Genomic DNA, 21568 nt, shown 5'->3' on the forward strand with positions numbered 1-21568 from the left:
CTGTCCCGGTGTCGCAGTAACTGGGACTGAAGCAGACGGAGAGGAGACGTGCACTTCCAGAACTTTCCTTCCCGCTCAGTTCTTCCAGCTGAGCCCCAGACGGACTTTTCCCCTCCTGAGGAAAGAACATCTTCCCACACAAACAGCCGGTTTCTCTCGGAAACACTGGCAGCCCACAACAGGCACAGCAGAGGGAGTGTTTTTACCAGCTGCGCTGCCACACGGACACCAGGACTCCCCTCATCTGCAGAAACACCAGGGAAGAGCCTCCGCCCTCCCTCCCAGCCCACGGGAGATTCCTGCTGGAAGGAGCTGGCGGGGGATTCCCAGTCATTCCTGGGATTTCCAGGAAAGAACCGACTCCTCACCTGGGACTAAAACAGCCCTGAGAGGAGCTCGATCGCTCAAACTCGGAGCGTCGCTTAGCAAGCGGCACAGCAGCAGGATTTGGAGGACGAGCGAGTTTTGGTGCCGTAATTAAAAGGATGAGCCAGAAGCGGGTTTTGGCGCATGTTTTGCTCTTTTATTATCGGCTCATGAGAATAAAGTTTCCACCAGGGAGTAAAAAGAAAAACGCGCTATGGTATCTCACCGTTTTGACTTTAGTTCTCAAAATTACTACTTTTATGACTCGTAATTGTGAGATATAAAGTCCTAATTACCGAAAATAAAGTTGTAATTCTGAGACTTTAAGTCGCAATTGCGAGATATACTAGTCTTCTGTCACATCAGCTAAAAAATCACTTTGTAGGTTGGGTGGTGATATAGATAATAGACTCACAAAAAAAAACATAAAGATACTTCAATTTTTCAAATTGTACATCCTCTTCCTTCTCTTTAAAAAAATAATTAAAAAAGTGCCAATTGATCAAGAAAATGTCATTTTATGATGGGGTATTGAAGAAGAGTTTGTTAGTCCTGTCTTTTGCAATAAACACACTGTATTTTTGTTTTACATTTCACCTTTAATATATATTTCACTTTTTTATATCAACAGTATCCCAGTTAAGTTTTTAGCCTTGGAAAGAGGTTCAGACACAGTGACCCTTTCCCTGATCCTGCTGGTGGATCTCAAGAAATCCAGGGATCCAGTCACTATCTGGGATCTTTGCCCATCAGTCAAACACACAAAATCACAAGTAATAATAATAATAAAAAAACAACTTTATTTTATATAGCGCCTTTTAAGGTGGCTTCTCAAAGTGCTTTACAGAATGACAACAATAGAACAAGATCATACACAAGACAAAACACAATTACAATATACAGAGGAGAGCATGGATGGTGGTACTAAGAAAAGCAGAGAGGTGAAGAATGGAACCAGTTCAGTAAAGGCTTTTCTGAAGAAGAAGGTTTTGAGTCTGGATCTGAAGGAGTTTAGAGAAGGTGACTCTCTGATATCCTTGGAGAGAGAGTTCCAGAGCTTGGGGGCATAACAGGAGAAGACCCTGTCACCCATACAATGTAGACGGGCTTGGGGGACAGTAAGGAGAGCAGAATTAGAAGAGTGAAGGTTGCGAGGTGGGGAGCAGAGCGATAATAGTGCAGACAGGTACAGTACTGAGGTGCCAAGCCATGCAGAGCCTTATAGGTGCGCATGAGGATTAGTCCCCACAGAATTTGACCGGAAGCCAGTACAAGGACTCCGGAACAGGAGTAATGTAATCACTTGCATTAGACCTGGTCCGGATTCTGGCTGCTGAATTTTGGACATACTGCAGTTTGTTCAGAGTAGAATTAGAAACTCCAGCGAGTAGAGCATTACAGTAGTCAATTCCTGAGAACAAAAATGTGTTGATCAGCTTTTCAGCCACAGTTAGCGATAGCATAGGGCGTAGTCGAGTGATGTTTCTGAGGTGAAAAAAAAGATGTTTTGACAGTATGCTGCACATGTGTGTCGAATATTAAACCAGAATTGAATATTACCCCAAGGTTTTTCAATTTAGACTAATAATTTAAAAGAACTGGGGTGCTGTTCAAGGCAGAGAGAACAGGAAAGAAAACACACCCCCAAGTTACAGACATTAGTGTTACAAGTATATACATATACACTGTTACAATTACAGTACCTCCAAAAAGTATACATGACATATACAAAAAATACCATAATAAAAACATGATCAAAACAGAATATTAATTTAAAATTAGTTTTCATTTTTGTGTTTGTTCTTGTGTGCCTGTGGGTTGTGCATGCTCCTGTGCGTGAGTCTGTGCTGCTCTGGCTTCTCCTCACAGTAAAGCACTGAGTTCCTGCTCCTATCACTGTTCCTGCTGCTGCTCCTGTTGGGCCCCCAGGGCTCCTGCTAGGGGCCCAAATGCTGCCCTCAGTCCTGCTCCCAGTATCACTGCTCCTGTGCTGAGCTGCTGCTTCACCAGGTCCAGGTGTCTCTCTGCCTCCTCTCTGGCCTTTTCCTTATAGTGCTGCCTGAGCTCCTCCATCTCCCTCCTGTGTGTTCTCCTCTCTCTCTCCTCTCCCTCTCCTCTCTCAGTTCCTCCATCTCTCTCTGCAGCCTCTCTCCTCAGCTTCTCCTCCAGCACTCTCCTTCTCCCCTCATCCCTTTCCTCCAGCTCTGCTATCTGCTCCTCCAGCGCTCTGATCTACTCTCGTGTCTGGATCTCCTCCTCCATCCTGCGGAAGTAGTTCTGCAGCTCCTTCTGGTGCTTCTCCCTTAGTCTCTCCTCCTCCTCTCTCTGTTTCCTCTCCTCTGTCTCCATCAGGATCCGCAGCTGCCCCTGTCTGATCTGGGACTTGGCCTCCTGGTATATCTTACTGCTGTAGTAGCTGCCCTTGTTTCCTGCTACCAGCTTCTCTATCTTCTCCAGCAGCTCTGTGACCTGAGTGGCGCCCCTGTCCTTGTTGTTGAGGGCGTGATACCTGTTCTCACACTTTCCCAGCAGCCACTGGAGCTCCCTGCTGCCTGTGTGCACAAACTCCTCCAGCGTCCTGCTGGTCAGCTCATCAGCGTGGGTGAACAGGATAATGGTGTGTTCCAGGGCCTTCTCCCCGAATATCTCCAGTGTCCTCTTCTCCTCCCCTGTGGATCGGCCCAGCGGGGTCACCAGGAGGAAGGCATGGGGTCCCAGGGCAGACAAGTTAACACAGAGCCCCACATCCTGTCTCCTGTCCCCCTCAGACAGTCCAGTGTGGAGCCAGTCTGGAGTGTCCACTACAGTCACCCATCTCCCGGACACTTCCTGTCCTCTTCCGGCTCTCCTGAGTGACCGCGGAGCTGCTGGCTTTGGAGGGAAACTCTTCTGAGCCCAGGATGGTGTTTCCTGCTGCACTCTTCCCAGCACCAGTCCTGCCCAGCAGCACCAGTCTCAGCTCAGAGGGGCGGGGCTGGAGTCTGGGTTTGACTTAATTCACTGCAACAGGAGGAGAGACAGGAACATCAGGGAGGATACACATGAGAGGAGACCAACCTTTCCACAGATAAGAAGGGTTCAGTTTGCTCAAGAGTCAAAACTTAAAGAGCCATTATAAAAGAGACTCATAATCTTTAGCATCAACTAACTACAGAGTTTTACGGGATGTTCATGATTTTGTGAACTTTTGTCAGAACTTTTCCCCCCCAAAGTGAGTCAAGTTTCATTTTAAAAACCATGTTCACTTACCGGCCTTCAAGCAACAACAGTCATGCTGTAGTACTGTACTGTTACAGGGGCTGCCAGGAAACCAATTGGTAGAACAGGAGGAACTTTATGCGCAACCATGAATCTTGCAGAATGTGGGAATGTGAGGGGTTCAATTAGGAGTGAGATTGTGAAACAGTGGGCTTGGGAATGCAATGCCGTTTGCAAGGGAGAGTGTGGGGCGTGACAGGGGCAGAGTGTAGAAGGAAGTTAATTGAAAAAGGAGAGATAATCTCTTCAATCCAGTTAAGAACAGCACTCTAGGAGAGTGTGCAGTCCAGTGCAATCATCCTTCTGGTATTTCACTCTGAAACTGATCACACCCAGAGTCAGAGTCCACTGTGTCTTTACTTCAGAGTATGAGAAGAGAGAAACAGCCTTAAAGCTTAGCACCTCTCAGCGGAATAAACTCAACCTCATGTTCCTGGTACCACATCCCCACGGCTGGGCTGTCCTGCAGTGATTCTCTTCCTCAGTCGGTAAGGAACTGTCCCTTCAACACTGAGACCTTCAGTCTTGACCACTTTGTTAAAAAAGCAAAATTCAGACTCCAGGCTGTTCAGTAATTCTCCATCTCACCCTGTTTGACACAGATTCTACAACAGGCTGCTGCTGTTTAGTCACAGACTCACTTATCTGCAGACAAGCTGTGAGTCTTTCAGACTGATGTACAGAAACAGCTCTTGTCTGGGTTTCTAATGACCTGCTGATGGGCTCTTTCATCCATTCCTGTCCTGCAGGACTTCAGAGCTGCCTTTGACACTAACAGATCAACTGAGGAGGCCATCGCCACTGCTCTACACACTACCCTCTCACACCTAGACAAGAGAGAAAAGTATGTGAGAATGTTGTCGATTACAGCTCAGCATTCAACACCATCATACCCTTAAGGCTTATCACCAAGCTCCAGGACCTAGGACTAAGCTCCCCTCTCTGCAATTGGATCCTGGACTTTCTGACAGGCCGACCACAGGTGGTGAGAGTCAGCACAAGTACATCCTCCACCCTGACTCTGAGCATCGGTGCCCCCCCAGGGCTGAGTAATCAGACCTCTCCTCTACTCCCTATTCACCCACGACTGCATCGCCAGGAACAAGACAAACTCCATCATCAAGTTTGCGGACAATACAACGATCATCAGCTTGATCACGAACGGTGATGAGTCTGCAAACAGGGAGGAGGTAGAAACGCTGACAGCATGAAGTCATGACAACAGCCTCTCTCTGAACACCAGCAAAACTAGGGAGCTGATCGTGGACAACAGGAAGCACCAAGTAACAGACCACGCACCCATTCACATCAGCGGGTCTGCAGTGGTCCAGATTTTCAAATTCCTAGGTGTCAACATCATAGACGATCTAACCTGGACCTACCACACCAACCCCGTAGACAAGACAGCGGCTATGCTTTCTCCGCAGACTGAAGAAGTTCAGAATGCCGTCACACATCCTGACCAGCTTCTACAGCTGCACCACTGAAAGCATCCTAACCGGCTGCACCACTGCCTGGTGTGGTAACTGCTCCACCCACGAGCGCTAGGTCCTCCAGAGGGTGGTGAAACTGACTCAAAACACTACCGGCTGCGCTACTGAACACAGAGGATATCGACTCTGTTAGATGCCTCAGGAAGGCCAGGTCCATCTTCAGGGACCCCAGTCACCCAAACCACAACTTGTTCCGTCTACTACCATCTGGAAACAGTACCGAAGTATACAGACCAAGATCACCTGGTTTCGTAACAGCTTCTTCCCCCAGGCAGTAAGACTACTGAACAGCAGATGCCTGCAGTTACCTCCTTGAACTGCACTCTCAGGACACCTACGAAGAGCACTAAATACCTCCTACCCTGTACCCTACTACTGTCAGGACACCTAAATACCTACAGATGCAGCCATTCAAAATGGGTGGGGTATTTCGCGGTATACCCCGGTGGGCGTGTCGCGGTATCACACAGTATCACGGGGTTAATCGCGTCATTTGACGTCATGCCAGAAAGTATCCGGCATCACCTTGTAAAACCACCAGTAGGAGCCAATAAAGCTTAACCTCTCATGTACAGCATTTGAGCTTTTAAATTTAAACTGTGTATTACAGCATGTTAATCATCAGTCATTAAAATGTTGGTATATTTTATGAAAGCAAGATTGCTTAGTTGGACAAAAGTACACAACCTACCTTAATAAGAAATATTTATGCATCAAAGCCTTTACCGAAGATATTACTAATAGTATTAATCATGAATGACTTTGGACAAGCTGTATACTCAAAGTATAATTTCTTTAGCACATTTGTACAAGCACTTGGAATCTGTCCAAGCCATACTTTGTCAGGCATTTTCTTTTACTGCAACAGACATAAAAACTCCCTTGCTTTTAACAGGTTGTTTCATAATTTCTAACTACGAAAATTATTTAAAATGCGACACTTATCATTCAACTAGAGCTCAAAATATCACAAGGATCCTCAAGAGCACAGCAAAGACTGTATTTAAAGATACTTGTATCAGATACATGAGTATCCAGGCTTTTTTATCAACGCTTTCTTTTCCGTATACCAGATATTATGGAACCACTTCAGAAGGGTGTGAGCCAGTCAGATTCGAGGAATCGGTACTTTAAAGAAAAAATACACACCGGTATTCCATTTCTCTCTAAACATTTTAAGCATCGAAGTATTTAACTAACATGTGAAATAGCGTGCGAAAAAGTGGTAGTTTTAAGCTTTTCTGCGAATATAATATGGAATCGCGTATCTAAAGAAATTAATAACGATATGATTATATTCGTGTACTGCGACAGGGCTGTGTAGGGCTGTTTCGCCTCTCTCTTCATGTGACTTCCCTTGTAGCCCACTGGTCTACGTGCCTGATTACCAACTCATGGGTTGTGTGTTCAAATCCAGCTGGCGTTGTGACTTTTCTTTAAACAAACATTTCTTCGAAAAAATAGAATAGCAATATTATGGACAATCAATTGACTTTTATATTTCAAAATATCATAACATGATTGAATCTAAGTCATTTTTGATAACAATGAATAGTCACCTTCTTCCCTTCTGACAACGGTCCCTGCTTCTGCTTCCTGCTTCTATTGTGTGTGTGTGTGGGGGGGGAGGGATCCCTTCAGATCTCCCTTCAGATTTAAAAGGTTATTAATCATATCTTCAGTGTCACATCTTACCAGTGCAGCTGATCTTTTGCTGCCTGGGTGGGTGAACTATCAAAAAGCTTTAGAGAACCTAACATTTCTATTATCAACAAATTGTAAATTTGTAATAGAGTAAATTTTTATAGAGCATTTCGCAATCACGCATTTGTTTCCAATCATGCAAAGTACAGTAATTGTTGAGAATCGATTCACCATGCCTTTCACATGCTCATAAAACAGATTGATTTAGGAACATAAACATATTACCGTATGCAAACTGTACTGTATACAGTATGTATATGTATATTTAATGTCTTAACTGTGCCCATTTAAGTATTGAATATTTTAATGGAATTTTACCACTGAAGGGACATCTTAGTACCTGAGCATAAAAAGAATAGGAGCATACTGTAACGCGTGTGAAGGCCATAAACGATATGAATTTTGGAACTTAAACATACAGTATATGGCTTGTCTCAGTAGTTTAAAGAAAACATACACACCAGTATTCCATTTCTCCCTAAACATTTTAAGCATCAGAGTCTTTCATTAACCTGATACCGGAGTCAACAAGCATACTTTTTAGAATTTGATTAAAAGGGAATATAATATGGAATCGCGTAACTAAAGAAATTAATAACGATATAATTATATTCATGTACCGCAACACAAGAATAGTACACGCTGTACATTGTCTGTTGATAATGTTTCTGTAGTGCTTTTTCAGCACACTGCATGTGACCTTGCTGGTGGCTCTGTGGGTTAGGTTCCTGACTCCCATGTCACACAGCCTGTGATCGAATTCCACTGCAAACCATTACTTTTTTTTAACTAACATTTCTTTGAAAAAATGAAACGTTTCCCTTGGTCAGAGATTAAATAAAACCTCACTCGCACCAAACAAATTGATATTTCTAAATATCACAACATGATCGAATTTAAGTCATTTTAATAACAATGAATAGTCACCTATGCGTTACAAAATAAACATTTATATTGATTTGAATCGCGTTTTGATTTAAATCATAAACGCGTATTTAAATATATGTGTTTTTTGATTCACAATCAGACAAATGCAACATAAATTGATATCTTTGTCTTCTAAGTATCTTAATAAACTTTCAGCATAGCTTCCTCCCCGTTTAGATTTATTTTTCTTAGGATCTTGGGAGCAAACGTGGAAAGATTAGATTGTAATTGTTTTTATTTGTTAAATACATTTTATAAAAGTGTAATCTATGCTAAACAGTTGTACACCACCTGCTATAAAGATACATATTGTAATACTTTCGGTTCGGATAGGACAGAAACGAGAACTCAGACTTGCGGAGTTAAAGCAAGTTAAAGCCTTGATTTTATATATCACCTTTAAAAGTGGAATCTCAAAGCAAAGTAAATATCCAACACTGATTGTCATGCTAATAAAGCACCTTGAATTTAATTGAGGGAGAGAGGGGGGAGGGCGAGCAAAAGAGCCAGGAAAGACAGGCAAATAAGATACACTCCACAGACATTCACAACAGCGACATATCATAAAACGTTTGCACATATAGTTAAGTTATTACTTGGTTTTCAAAGTGCAATGAAATACAATATTGTTGTTGTTGCTGTAATTGTTGTTTTTATCCTGTAAAGCATTTTGAGAAGCCACCTTTAAAGGCGATACATAATAGCTCTGATTCTTATGGAATGTGTTCCGCCGGGGTATATAACTACCGGGGCAGTATAACTTTGTTCATGCACATACAGTGGCATGTTACATTATTAATTTGGGTGTCTCCTCTTGCCAGAAAGCTTTAAATTGCATTTTGAGTGCGGTTTTTGACTTTTTCTAAATTGCAACCCATAAATAAAGCTGATACAGTTTAGACTTATTTTAAACTGTATTACAGCAGCACAATGGACAATGCAACGTAAATTGCAAAAATGCACTTGGAATCTGTCAAAGCCCTACTTTGTCAGGCATTTTCTTTTACTGCAACGGACATAAAAACTCTCTTGCTTTTAACAGAGCGTTTCATAATTTCTAACTACGAAAATTATTTAAACTGCGACACTTATCATTCATTCCATTTCATTTCATTCCATTATCAGTCTTCCATTTCTCCCTAAACATTTTAAGCATGAAAGTTTACTGAAACGGTACCCAAATATACGATTGCTGTATAGAATGAATTTTAATTTTAAAAAATAATTTAATTTAACGAAATTTAAGCTGGAAATCTCGCCCCCTTCTACTTTGAAAATACCTGTGAAACTGGTTTAATTCGTCACAGCCAGCACTCCCGCAGAGAGGGGGGTTGTACTCGTTAATGTCTTAGCCAGGACACATCATTATATCTCATTTTGTATTTCTATAAAAAAATCGTTTGCCCAGCCACCATTGCTGTTATTGTTTTTATCCTGTAAAGCGCTTTGAGGAGCACAGCTTTCTCACCACTTAGATTACTTTTTGATACCATCCTTACACAAAGCAGAAACTTCTTGTATTTTCCGATGACATACAAGTGGAAAGATTACAGATTTTAATCCTCTTTTTTCTGAACCAGGGAAAATCTGATCATGTTTCTCTAACAATAATACATTTATTTTACATATCACCTTTAAAAGTGGCATCTCAAAACAATACAGTAGATGTAAACCACAGATTACAAAGTAAATACCCAGACAAACGCAAACGTGTTTTTAATAAAATGCTTTTATTCATTCAGCAGAGAGAGAGCGTAAAACCTGGGCGTAACAGCTGTTCCTTTTTCTGATCACTCGCGCTCTGGATAAACGTCTCACCTGTCCTGTTCTTTGTTTTCCTAATTTGCCGATTATGCCTTCTGCGATCCACTCCTGCCCTCACACCTAAAGAAGACTATTTTAAATTTCTTTGCGCGGTCCATTTGCAATTAACCCTTGTATGTGCTGTCCTTAAGGTGATATCACATAAAGGTGATATCACATAAAGGTGATATGTAAAATAATGTTTTTTTATTATTGTTATAAACATGATCAGATTTTCCCCGGTTCAGAAAAAAAGATCTAAAGTATACTAGTTAAGAAAAATAAATCTTGTGGGATTTGATCACAGACCATGTGACATGGGAGTCAGGAACCTAACCCACAGCGTCACCAGCAAGTGCTGAAAAGGCACTACAGAAACATTATCAACAGGCAATGTACAGCGTGTACTATTCTTGTGCTGCAGTACATGAATATAATTATATCGTTATTAATTTCTTTAGATACGCAATTCCATATTATATTCCCTTTTAATCAAATTCTAAAAAGTATGCTTGTTGACTCCGGTATCAGGTTAATGAAAGACTTCGATGCTTAAAATGTTTAGGGAGAAATGGAATACTGGTGTGTATTTTTTCTTTAAACTACTGAGACCAGCCATATACTGTATGTTTATGTATGTTTATGTTCCAAAATTAATATTGTTTATGGCCTTCACACGCGTTACAGTATTCTCCTATTCTTTTTATGCTCAGCTACTAAGATTTCCCTTCAGTGGTAAAATTCCATATAAATATTCAATACTACAATGGGCACAGTAAAGACGTTTACTGTAAATCTTTCTACGACAGACCAACGGACCACGAGTGCCCCTGTCGGTCAACCAATCACGCACCGTGGTACCGCGCGTCATCGTGCGTCACAATGCGTGACGCAGTAGCCAATTACCTCCGGTACGTGTCTGTACCGCGCACTTTGAATGGCTGCATCTGTAAATACCACCTATCCTTGTGTTACCTCTGCACTATCTGTTAATTGCAATTGTGTAATCTGTTGTATCCTAATGTTAACCCCTATAAATTCCTGTCCTTCTACACTTCTATCCCTCTTAACGAACCTTTAACCAACTCGCGGCGAAAGCATTTCAATGCCGACAACACTGCTGTGTGCTGTACTGTTCGTGCATTGATAAATAAGCCTAGATTATTGATTGATTGTTGGTCAGAAAGTCTTGAGGAACATATTACAGAGATTGAGCTGCTGTGTGATGGATTAAATCTAATCATCCAGATAGAAAACAGTTCAATTACAGCACAGAGGATTTAAACAGACACACATCTGTGTGCCACTGTTAGTAATACAGTACAGAGCGGAGCACAGTATTATTTTAATTCCTAACAGGAAACAAGATGGTTGAATCTCTGAGTTTGATGACCAGTAAAATCAGTGACTCAGTAATACAGCTTCAATCACACTCACTGTTGGGAGGGTTGAATTCTTTACTGTTTCTCCTCTTGACAGCCAGTCTGGGCTCCTCTGTCTCTTTCTCCAGCTCCTCTTCCTTCAGTGTCTTTCTCATCTTCTCCTTCAGCTCCTCTTCTCTCCTGCTTCACTCCTCCTCCAACCTCTGTCTGAGCTCCTATGTCTCTCTATCTGTCCTCCTCCCTCTGTGTGAGCTCCTCCGTCTCTCTCTGTCTCTCCTCATCTCTCTGTCTCAACTTCTCTGTCTCTCCCCCTCCCTCTGTCTCAACTCCTCTGTCTCTCTCTGTCTCTCCCCCTCCCTCTGTCTCTCTCTGTCTCTTCTCCTCCTTTTGCTTAATATATTTTTCTGGTTCAGTGTGTAGTTGCTCAATGTCAGTTGTGAAGTACAGCCCATAGTTTCCTGCCACCATGTCCTCTATCTTCTCCAGGAGCTCTGTGACCTGAGTGTGGTCGCCCCTGTTCTTGTTGTTGAGAACATGATACCTGTTCCCACATTTCTCCACCAGCCACTGGAGCTCCTTCCCTCCTCTCTCAATGCGCTGCTCAATGGTTGTGTTTCTAAGTGTGTTCTCCCAGGTGAACAGCACTATTGTGTGTTTCCACACTCTCTCACTGAGAAGATTGAGATGCTTTTCCACTGATCTCCAGTGGTCTGTGATTGAGTCCAGATTAATCTCCAGGAGGAGAGCGTGGGGTCCTGGTGGCACAGAGACACACTGGGCTGAATCACCTTTTTATTCCAGTCTAGAGTGTCCTCGAAAGGATGCTCCTGTCCACCTGAGTACCACTGAACACAGAAATACCATTCTGGTGTGTTAACTACAGTGACCTGCCTCCCAGTTACTTCACCCTGTCTCTTCTCAAATTCCTCCATTCCTCTCTTAGTGTCAAACTCCTCTCTGCCCAGGATGGTGTTTCCTGCCGAGCTCCTCCCAGACCATCTCTCCCCCAGCAGCATGATTCTGATCTCTGAGAGACACTGTGGTGCCTCATGGGAATCAGCCTGTTGCTCCCCTGTCAGAGAGAAAGATTACCAAATTTTTATCACACATGCAATTTTTGTATCTATTCTCTCTCTAGACACATGTCCTTTGATGGTAGATGATTTGTTCTATTTTTTACTAAAATATATGGGGGGTCAAGTGACCAATTCAAGATGCCTGCTAAAATTTAAGCTCTGCCCCACCTTCTCTTTATTTTCTTTATTTTATTCAATCTCCCCCCTCATTGTTTACTCAGCTATTAACTGTGACACCAACATGTCTCCCAACCATGGCAGAGGTACAGGAAGTGCAAGATTTTCCTTTTTGTGTGAAGACCCGAGCTCACAGCACCGGGTCAGGGAGGAAAGAGCAGATGACAGATAAAACTCCCAACCTGTGGAAACCTCTCACTGCCTGCAGGCACCCCCTGCTGGTGAAGATCAGGTCAACTTGTTCACCGCCTCAGAGAGCTCATTGATTGAACACAGTGCCTCACCACCAGCGAGGCCGAGATACAGAAACAGAGGGTGAGATGAGCAAAGGGCAGAACTGATGGTGCAAAAGTGTGAAAGTCATGGGCCTGACGTGGACTTCGGAGTTCCACACCACCTGTCGGATTCTTTCACATGCAAGCTGTATTGAACTTGTATTAGATAGTTAATGACCAAGTCCACAGGTCACCAAGCCCCGAAGTGTGTTGGTGTGATTTCACCTCTTCCATCAGAGAGCAAATTCAGAATATTCTCACGGATTTCCAAAGCCAGTCAAACTATGCATGTGAAGCTACATCTGTTCATGTTACCTGTGTCCAAGATTCACATTATAGATGATCATTTCAGGACAGATGAGTCAAGAAATGGCAGAGGTCAAAGGAAAAATGGAGTTAGTGTCTAGGCCCTCTTCACAGTACTAAGTTTTAATTAGTTAACTGGTGTAGAACAGCCAGCTGATCAGAGATGCTGTGTCCGTCCTGCTGTTGAAATTCTGTACAGCAGAGATGTGTTTTCACCTCCTTCATGATGGAGTGGAAGAATCAGGTCAAGGTGACAGTACAGCTCAGGAAAGGAAAAAAAACATGAGGAATGACCTATTCAAAAAGAAACAGTTTTATTTGTCTGAGGTGATAAAAATCCCAGTTACAGCTATGGGTCAGTTTCTCCGGTCATCAACTTTCTGAACACAAGAAGTAGGAAAACAAAAAACAAGGACAGAAGTTTTGGGGACTCAAGTTCAAACACTGAAAGTAGAAATTCCCTGGCTACTGTCACATCTGGCCCTTGTATCCATCAGTGACTAAATAACGAACAGGCAAGACTCTTTTTATATTCTGCGTGTCTCTCTGCTGCTCCGGTTTCAAACAGGAAACAACCATGTCTGAACATATCAGCCGTGTTTAAAACTCCTGCAGATACATTAGTGAACCTGAGGTTTTACACCAATTAAATTGTTTTTACTGTAAATTAACTTCTTAGTACAAACCAGGGGAAATATATGATGTCCTTCCTGTTCAGGTTTCACAGTACTAATCTCCGATCGCTGACAAGAGAAAGTGAAAGTAAATCAGCTCCTCTCTCTTAGTTCAGACCCTGTGTGTTTGACAGACAGAACAAACTCTCAGCAGACAGGAAGAAACTTCTCCAGCTGCTGCTGTGCTCTGTGACAGAGAAGAGACCTTCAGTGACTCCCTTACCGACACTCTGACAGTTAGAACAAGAGACATCTCACCAGGGCTGAGCGCTGAGCTCTCAGATGCCATCTCTCTCTCTCCTTCCCTCTTCCTGGTGACCTGAAGGAGAAAGACTTCCTGTTCTCTTCAGGTAAAGGTGAGCTCACCTGGGTGAGGAAGAGTCTTCTCTGGCGCCACCTGGTAGATCAGTACAAACGAAACTTAATAAACTGCCAGGAAAATTCATAACGCATCTATTCACTCAGGAAGCATTAAACATTAAAATACTTTTCATGAGTAAACTCTCATGTGACTCGTGTTGTTCCAGTAACAGGCAGGTCTGTCAATCAATACAAATGAAAGTTGCTTCAGGTGAAAGACTAAGAAAACCCAGATATTTTAAAAGTAACTGAGGCAAATCGCACAAGCTGTGTCTTTAATACAATTATTAACTACAAATGGAATGAAAAAGCCACTTCTCCTGTGAACCTGGAACACTGAGTCAGTGTTTTCTGATATGTGCCTGTATTAAGAAGAGCTAATATTTTATATGTGCATCAAACAAACACTCTTACTGGGGGAAAAGCATGTAAAATTAATTTAAAAGAAACAAGTAGTATTTAGAGAAACAGGTGAAAACATCACCAAGGACATCAGAGAGTCTACTTCCCTGAAGTCTTTCACATCCAGACTCTAAACCTTCTTCAATAAAAGAGCTTTAATTTCACTGCCCCTGTGTAATTCTGCTGTTTCCTCTCAGTGTGGACTTTTTCTCTGGAATATAAGGCGCTATATAAGATACATATTATTAATGTTCTCACTTCAGCGTTGTTAATTTACCTGCAAAGAATTAAGGAAGTATATTAATAAACTCTGTGTATAAAAAGAATCAATTGTGCTGTTTTTGTTTTAGATTTTGTCCCAAGGCTGTATTCCAGGCATCACGGATCAGGAGAGAGAAATTGTTCGGGGATTTAAATACGATTTAAAAGAAACTGATATGCTTTAAACAGGCTTCGATGTACGATGAGCTTTCAGGAGCTGATCGTATATCCTGAAAGCGTGATTTTCGAGCACTTTCTCGATTTCAGAACTGAAAATCCATAATTTCTCGCTAAACCCACACACCGTGAGAAGAGAGAAAAGTTCAGAATTTTCTCCTGACCTTCGGAGCGGCCGTGCCGGCGCTCTAACCCGCTCCGGTCCGTAGGTCCGAGCGCAGTTCACATGAAATGAGCAGAACCGGAGGAACCGGCACTCAGGAATGCGGAGGAACTGGAGGCACCGCCGGGAGCGAGTCACGGCACCGGCGCGCCGTAATACTGCGAGAATAGGCGCCTCTGCAGCCTGAGAGATTCGCACGTCCAGGACCCGCCTCGCCCGGCTCTCGCAGGGAAACCATGTCCACGGAGAAGACGGGCGGGTTCCACGAGTGTTCGTGCCCAGACCACTGTGAAGAGTTTCTTCTGTGGGGCTGCCGTGTACTAGCGGTGACCGAGGCTCCAATAAATGCGGGGACTTCTATAGTAGAGATAAAACGGTAGGAGAGCTGACAGGTGTGTCTATACGGAGGCTCTGTTTTAACTGTGCATGTGTAGCAGTTATTAAATTATATAAATTATATCAGCAAACAAATTTAAATGAAATAAATAATTTCGATATAATGTAATCTGCATTTTAATAAACACATGAGTGAGTGAGATATGTTTTGTGACGTGTTATACATGTTACATGTTGTTATGTGTTATACTGTACATGTGCAATATTTTTCTTATTTTTTGTAATAAAATAATGTGCTGTGGTTTTCTTTTCTTCTCTCTTTTTTTGTTTCCATTCTGTTTAAATGTACAGGAGTGCTGGGTGTCCATAAAATTTTTCCTCAGGGGACAATAAAATCGTATCTATCTAGTGTATATCATGATTAGATGTTACATCAGCTACAATCGTTTTTATACTGTGTGCTTGTTGAGATAGAAGGACTCATTACAGTCTATAACAGTACAGAATCATTTATATCTCATTTATATATACTGTGTGCTTGTTGTGATGGGTATCCTACAGACAGGACTCAGTACAGTCTATACCAGTACAGATTCATTTATATACACTGTGTGCTTGTTGTGAGGGGTATCCTACAGACAGGACTCAGTACAGTCTATAACAGTACAGATTCATTAATATCTCATTTATATACACTGTGTGCTTGTCGTAATGGATATCCTACAGACAGGACTCAGTACAGTCTCTCTCTCCTTCCATCTTCCAGGTGAACTGAGGGGGAATAGTTCCTATCCTCTCAGTGAATCAGTGACATGCCTTAGAACAACAACCACCACAAAACAAATCAAAGTCGAATCACAGCAAAAGACATACAACACAACCTTACCCACTGGAGCACACACAAACACAACACACACTAAACAACACACACACAAACTGAAATACTACTTCAACTTAAATAGAGAAGCTGAGTATTTGACCAGGGTAAGAAACAGCAAAGAGGAACAGAAACTGAGGAAGTATTTCAGTATATCACAGCGAAACTTGAAAAAGGAAGATACCTCCACACTAACACACTGTGTCACGGATCTGTACTGACCAGCAGTCAGGACACTGGGGTCCTCACCCCTACTCTCACACACAGTGTCCTGGATCTGTACTGACCAGCAGTCAGGACACTGGGGTCCACACTCCTACTCTCACACACAGTGTCCTGGGATCTGTACTGACCAGCAGTCAGGACACTGAGGTCCACACCCCTACTCTCACACACAGTGTCCAGGGATCTGTACTGACCAGCAGTCAGAACTTTTTTTATATTTATACATACTGTATGTGTCATTGTCAACACCCCTACTCTTACAGTGTCCTGTCTGTGTCTGTGGTTTGTAACCTTTCTTATGTTCAGACAGATAAGGGAGAGAAATTGACTTTTATGTTTTATATTGACTTTATTCTCATGAGCCGATAATAAAAGAGAAAAACTGGCGCCAAAACCCGCTTCCGGCTCGTCCTCCGGATACCGCTGCTGCGCCGGTTGCTAAGCGACACTCCGAGTTTGAGCACTCGAGCTCCTCTCAGGGCTGTTTTAGTCCCAGGTGAGGAGCCGCTTCTTTCCTGGAAATCCCAGGAATGACTGGGAATCCCTCGCCAGCTCCTTCCAGCGGGAATCTCCTGTGGGCTGGGAGGGATGGCGGAGGCTCTTCCCTGGTGTTTCTGCAGACGAGGGGAGTCCTGCTGTCCGTGTGGCGGCACAGCTGGTAAAAACGCTCCCTGTGCTGTGGGTGTTGTGGGCTGCCGGTGTCTCCGAGAGAAACGGGCTGTTTGTGTGGGAAGATGTTCTTTCCTCAGGAGGGGAAAAGTCCGTCTGGGGCTCAGCGGGAATAACCGAGCGGGAAGGAAAGTTCTGGAAGTGCGCGTCTCCTCTCCGTCTGCTTCAGTCCCAGTTACTGAGACACCGGGACAGAACGGGAGTGATGAGCGAGTCTTCTTTCCTACATGGGGTATTAGTGGGTTTTTTTAGGAAACAGGACAGAGACATTTAAAAGGACACCAGTGGGAGATAGTGCTTGATGAATCTCTCAGTTCTTGTCTTGATCCGGGTTGTACCCAGTCCCAGTTTAAACTGGTTTAAAATGTGGGACTTCTGCCCTGACAAGACCCCACATGTGTCTCCACATGAGACGGGAGTCCTGTAATGTGTGTTTAGACAGAACGTGTGTTTAGGGGAGAGTTTCTGGACGAGTATAAAAACCGGGAAATTCGCTTTTTACAGCAACACTTTCTGATTAAAGTGTCCCGTTACTTCACTCTCAAGAAAACAATTTAAAATGAGTTGTTCCTTCCAGAAATTGATTATTTATTTCTTATTAGAAAAAGATTTCATCTCTTGACTGTTACTCCCCCACGAGGCTGAAGTTGGCTTCTTATTTGCGTTTTTCGTTCCACCTTAAATGCTGCTGCTGTGATGTTATATCGCCTTTCCCCTGTAGATGGCTCTCTACAGACATGTTTAACTGAAACGCATACGGCCAAAATTGCAGGTTGTGCGAGCCGGCTTACCAGCGCTGTGACGTCACCGCCCTTCCCTGTGAATAGCAGGGACCGCAGCCGTCGGGCTGACGGGAGATCTACCTTTAGCTCAACTGGCTGGGTCCCTGTTGAGTGATGCTGGAGTCCAAGGCTTGAGTTCCTGATGGTGGGGGGTTGATCTGAGGTGGCAACAGTGAGGGCGCATACCCACGTGAACCCAAGAGCGGTACAATAATAAAAATAACTAAAATGTGTAAACTTCAAATCGTCATTGATAGAAGCTGCCATCAATTCCTGCTGCAATGCTCTTGTATTTTTATTAATAGAGAGACTCGGAGAAGGGATGTGAATACTCGTGTGTCTTTACTTGATCGACCTCACTTCCACCCTCCATTTCTGGGTATTGTTGGTAATGTAGTACACAAGCAGCTCGCCAGATACAGCAGGTTCACACCTGTCAGCTCCTCACAAGCAGAGGGCTCCGGTACTGTACATCAACACTCCCAGCTGATCCTCAGTAACAGCTCCTGGCATAGAAACATGACCCAGCGCTTTAATGTCAGCTCTTGTACACTTGAACAAGTAACAGCTTTATTCCCTGCTGGTAAGAGGAGAGACATGTCTCTATAGATACAGTTCACACCTGAAGAAGGCTCCACAGCCGAAACGTTATGTTTTCTCTTTTCAGCAAGAACAAACCTTTAATGTTTATTATAACCTTTAGTTATTATTATTTAACTCCTGGGAGACCTGCAGCTGATAGTGTAACTGTGTTTGATCCTGTATCAATTTTTTTATTAATTGTTGTTGTCATTCAGTAAAGCGCTTTGAGAAGCCACCTTTAAAGGCGCTATATAAAAAACACGACCCGGCGCTTTAATGTCAGCTCTTGTCCACTCGTGTGCTTCTGCACCGACAGCTCTCTCCCGTCCTCAGTTCAACCCGCAGACCCACACGAACCTGACCTGTCAAACCTGCTGTCAGGCTGCAGTGGATTTTTACTGAAGAGGAATGAATCCGGATCGGAGCCGCCGGACTGTCAGCGGGCCCGTCGTCATGGAAACCGGACCAACCAAACCCCCCGTGACAACCCTCCTTTGCTGGTCTAATAATAATAATAATAATAATAATAATGATGATGATGATGATGACGATGCTGGCCGTTTCTCTCACCCGTGTCCTCCAGTCTGGGGGAGTTGGAGTTTCTGTGAGAAATTGTCTTTCACTCTGAGTCTCTCGAAGGGATGATTCATAACAATAATTACTTGACTTCTTAGCAAATAATTTATCATTAGTATAAATTAGTACCACATAAAAAAGTGCTTATAGGAGACAGGGAAGGAATTTCATATATGTGCTATATGAAACCACATTCTATCTGTCTGTTATTATTAATTGGACTACCATCATATTCAACCTTTAACCAGGTGTGATACAAGATAGGTACTCGAGCAAACATGAAAGTCCTGCCAAGGTGAAGTCAAGCATTTTATGGAGCAGACAGTACCCGTGATCTTTCACAACCTTTCTTTGATTTGTGAAACTCTTCTTTCGTTTTGTTGTTAGCTCCTCTGCCTGTGGTGTGAACAGCAGGACATTGTTTGTTGAAACTGAAATTCGTCAGTACCTGGTGCTGCTGAGCTATGCACTCAGGCATTTTTAGTCTTTTGACAAGGTCAGACAGACATCCTAAAATTTCTGTGACAGAAATCTGGAAAAGCAAGGGAACTGCCAAGATAAATTGTGCTGAATGATAAGATCACTTTATTAGCCCTATACAATTTCTTGCATTAGGAATTTGTCTTTTCACATACTCCAGCTTGCTCTCCATGAGACACACAGACAGGAAGAGAGAAGCTTGGGGTCAGAGAGCAGAGTTAGCCATTTATATGGTGCCCCTGAAGTAGCTGGGGTTAAGGGTCTTGCTCAGGAGCCCAACAACACAGGATTCCTCTGCCAGCTGTGGGATTTGAACTGGCAACCTTCCAGCCCAAGCACAAATCCTTAGCCACCCCACCACCCATTACTATTTATACACAATATTAATATCAAAATCTGAATTTTATAAAGACCTGGGTTCCAGAGTTTTCCATGTGAAAATTTAAGCATATTTATAAAGGCTTTCTAAGCCTTGGGAAACTGTCGAGGTGAAAATTCTTCCACCAGGCGGGTTAACATGCTGGAGATTGTTGAATTTAACCAACTGACCAGGGCCAAAAATCTGTCACATGACTCTTTGGAAGAGTTTCGTAAGCGTAAGTATCAACAACAAAGTGAAATTTACTCGCCAGGCTCTCTGCAACTGTCTGCTACTTGGCTCTGTATATCACTTAAGCCTTTCCTGGCATTTACTGTAGTTACAAAAGCAGGAAGACCCCCACCCTTCCTTCTGGCGCCATGTTTAACCATTCCATGTCCCAATCGCAGCGGGCCAGAGAGAAAAAAGTGAATCCCAGCAATGATACAAATATATTATTGTGGTCAGGGGGAGCAAAACATCAGTATTTACTGCTTGTAATTACTGTAAGACTTATGGCTGAATTCTGAGCCTAAATATAAAGTTAAAATCTCAAAAAACAGAGGAATGTTGGAAACGTGTGACTGTTCAGGGGCATAAATACAAATAGAAGATAAATGCTTTTTAACATCTCAGATCAGTTTCATCAAGGTCTCCAAAACGAACAAGAAAAAGAGCCTTTTCAGAGAACAACTACTTCGTGTTTACATAGAATAAGTAGATGTATGAGTAATCGGATTTCTCATTTGTTTAAACAGTGAAATTTCAGCTGCAGAAGATCGCACCGGAGACAGCACTAGCTCTGCTTCTCATAGACATTCAGGAAAGGGTGAATTAAGCCATTCCAAGCACAATAATAGGGCAAGTGCAATAAGTTTAAAATATACATCAAGTAATGTAAATTAAACAGCTCTGTGGGACAAGAAACAAAAGATAGAGAAAACCTAAAAGCTAAATGTCAGTCTAAATTAAGACAAATGAAAATTTAGGATGTTAAAGTTAATACAGACACTCCAGTACATTAACACTGCACTGAGAGAGAGAGGAGTAAATACAGACATACTGACTGGACACTCCTGTACATTAACACTGCACAGAGAGAGAGGGGGGTTAATACAGACACACTGACACACACCACTCACACATACCACAGCACTGCTACAGGCACAGGGTTTAAAATTAAGGGAATATATTTATACAGTAGATACAGATGCAGCTACAGTAGAGATACAGAACAGATAGAGTACAGCAGACATATAGATGTAGTACAGATATTGAGACAGTACAGTCCTGGTACTGGGAATGGTTTCAAATATACAATATATATCAATAATAATATATACATGTACAATATAGAGAATATATCTATAGCTACAGATACAACTACAGTAGAGATACAGTACAGATATAGTACAGTAGACATATAGATATAGTACAGATACTGAGACAGTTCAGATACAGTACTGGTACTGCACAGCACTGCTTCAGGCACACAGGTTTAAAATAAATACAATATGGATCTAGTGAATATATCTATAGATACAGCTACAGTAGAGATACAGTACAGATATAGTACATTAGACATATAGTTATAGTTCAGATATTGAGACAGTACAGATACAGTACAGTACAGATAGAGTACAGTAGACATATAGATAGATAGATAAGACTTTATTGATCCCAAAGGGAAGTTGAGGTGTTACAACAGCCCAGCCCAAGACAAGCAAAAACAAACATCAGAATAGACGAAAAATTAAAATACATACAGTAATACAAAATAAACATAAAATAAATATATAGGTGTGCGCAAAATATGCACAGGTAAATATAGATTGAGTGTTTAAAAAAGTACAATAGTGCAACATGCTGTCCATAGATG

The 21568-nt window shown here is 42.5% G+C and overlaps 1 long non-coding RNA gene across 1 annotated transcript; it reads right to left on the minus strand.

Annotated features, from left to right (window-relative positions):
* Positions 1-10334: 10334 nt before the first annotated feature.
* LOC138242422 (uncharacterized) lies at positions 10335-14937 on the minus strand. The gene is made up of 3 exons (XR_011191557.1): positions 14806-14937; positions 13700-13838; positions 10335-12005 (listed from the first exon to the last, which is right to left on the minus strand). It is a non-coding gene; the product is annotated as an uncharacterized lncRNA (long non-coding RNA).
* Between the last annotated feature and the right edge of the window lie 6631 nt (positions 14938-21568).

The sequence above is a fragment of the Lepisosteus oculatus genome, chromosome 14 (assembly GCF_040954835.1).
Source record: "Lepisosteus oculatus isolate fLepOcu1 chromosome 14, fLepOcu1.hap2, whole genome shotgun sequence".
Classification (NCBI taxonomy): Eukaryota; Metazoa; Chordata; class Actinopteri; order Semionotiformes; family Lepisosteidae; genus Lepisosteus; species Lepisosteus oculatus.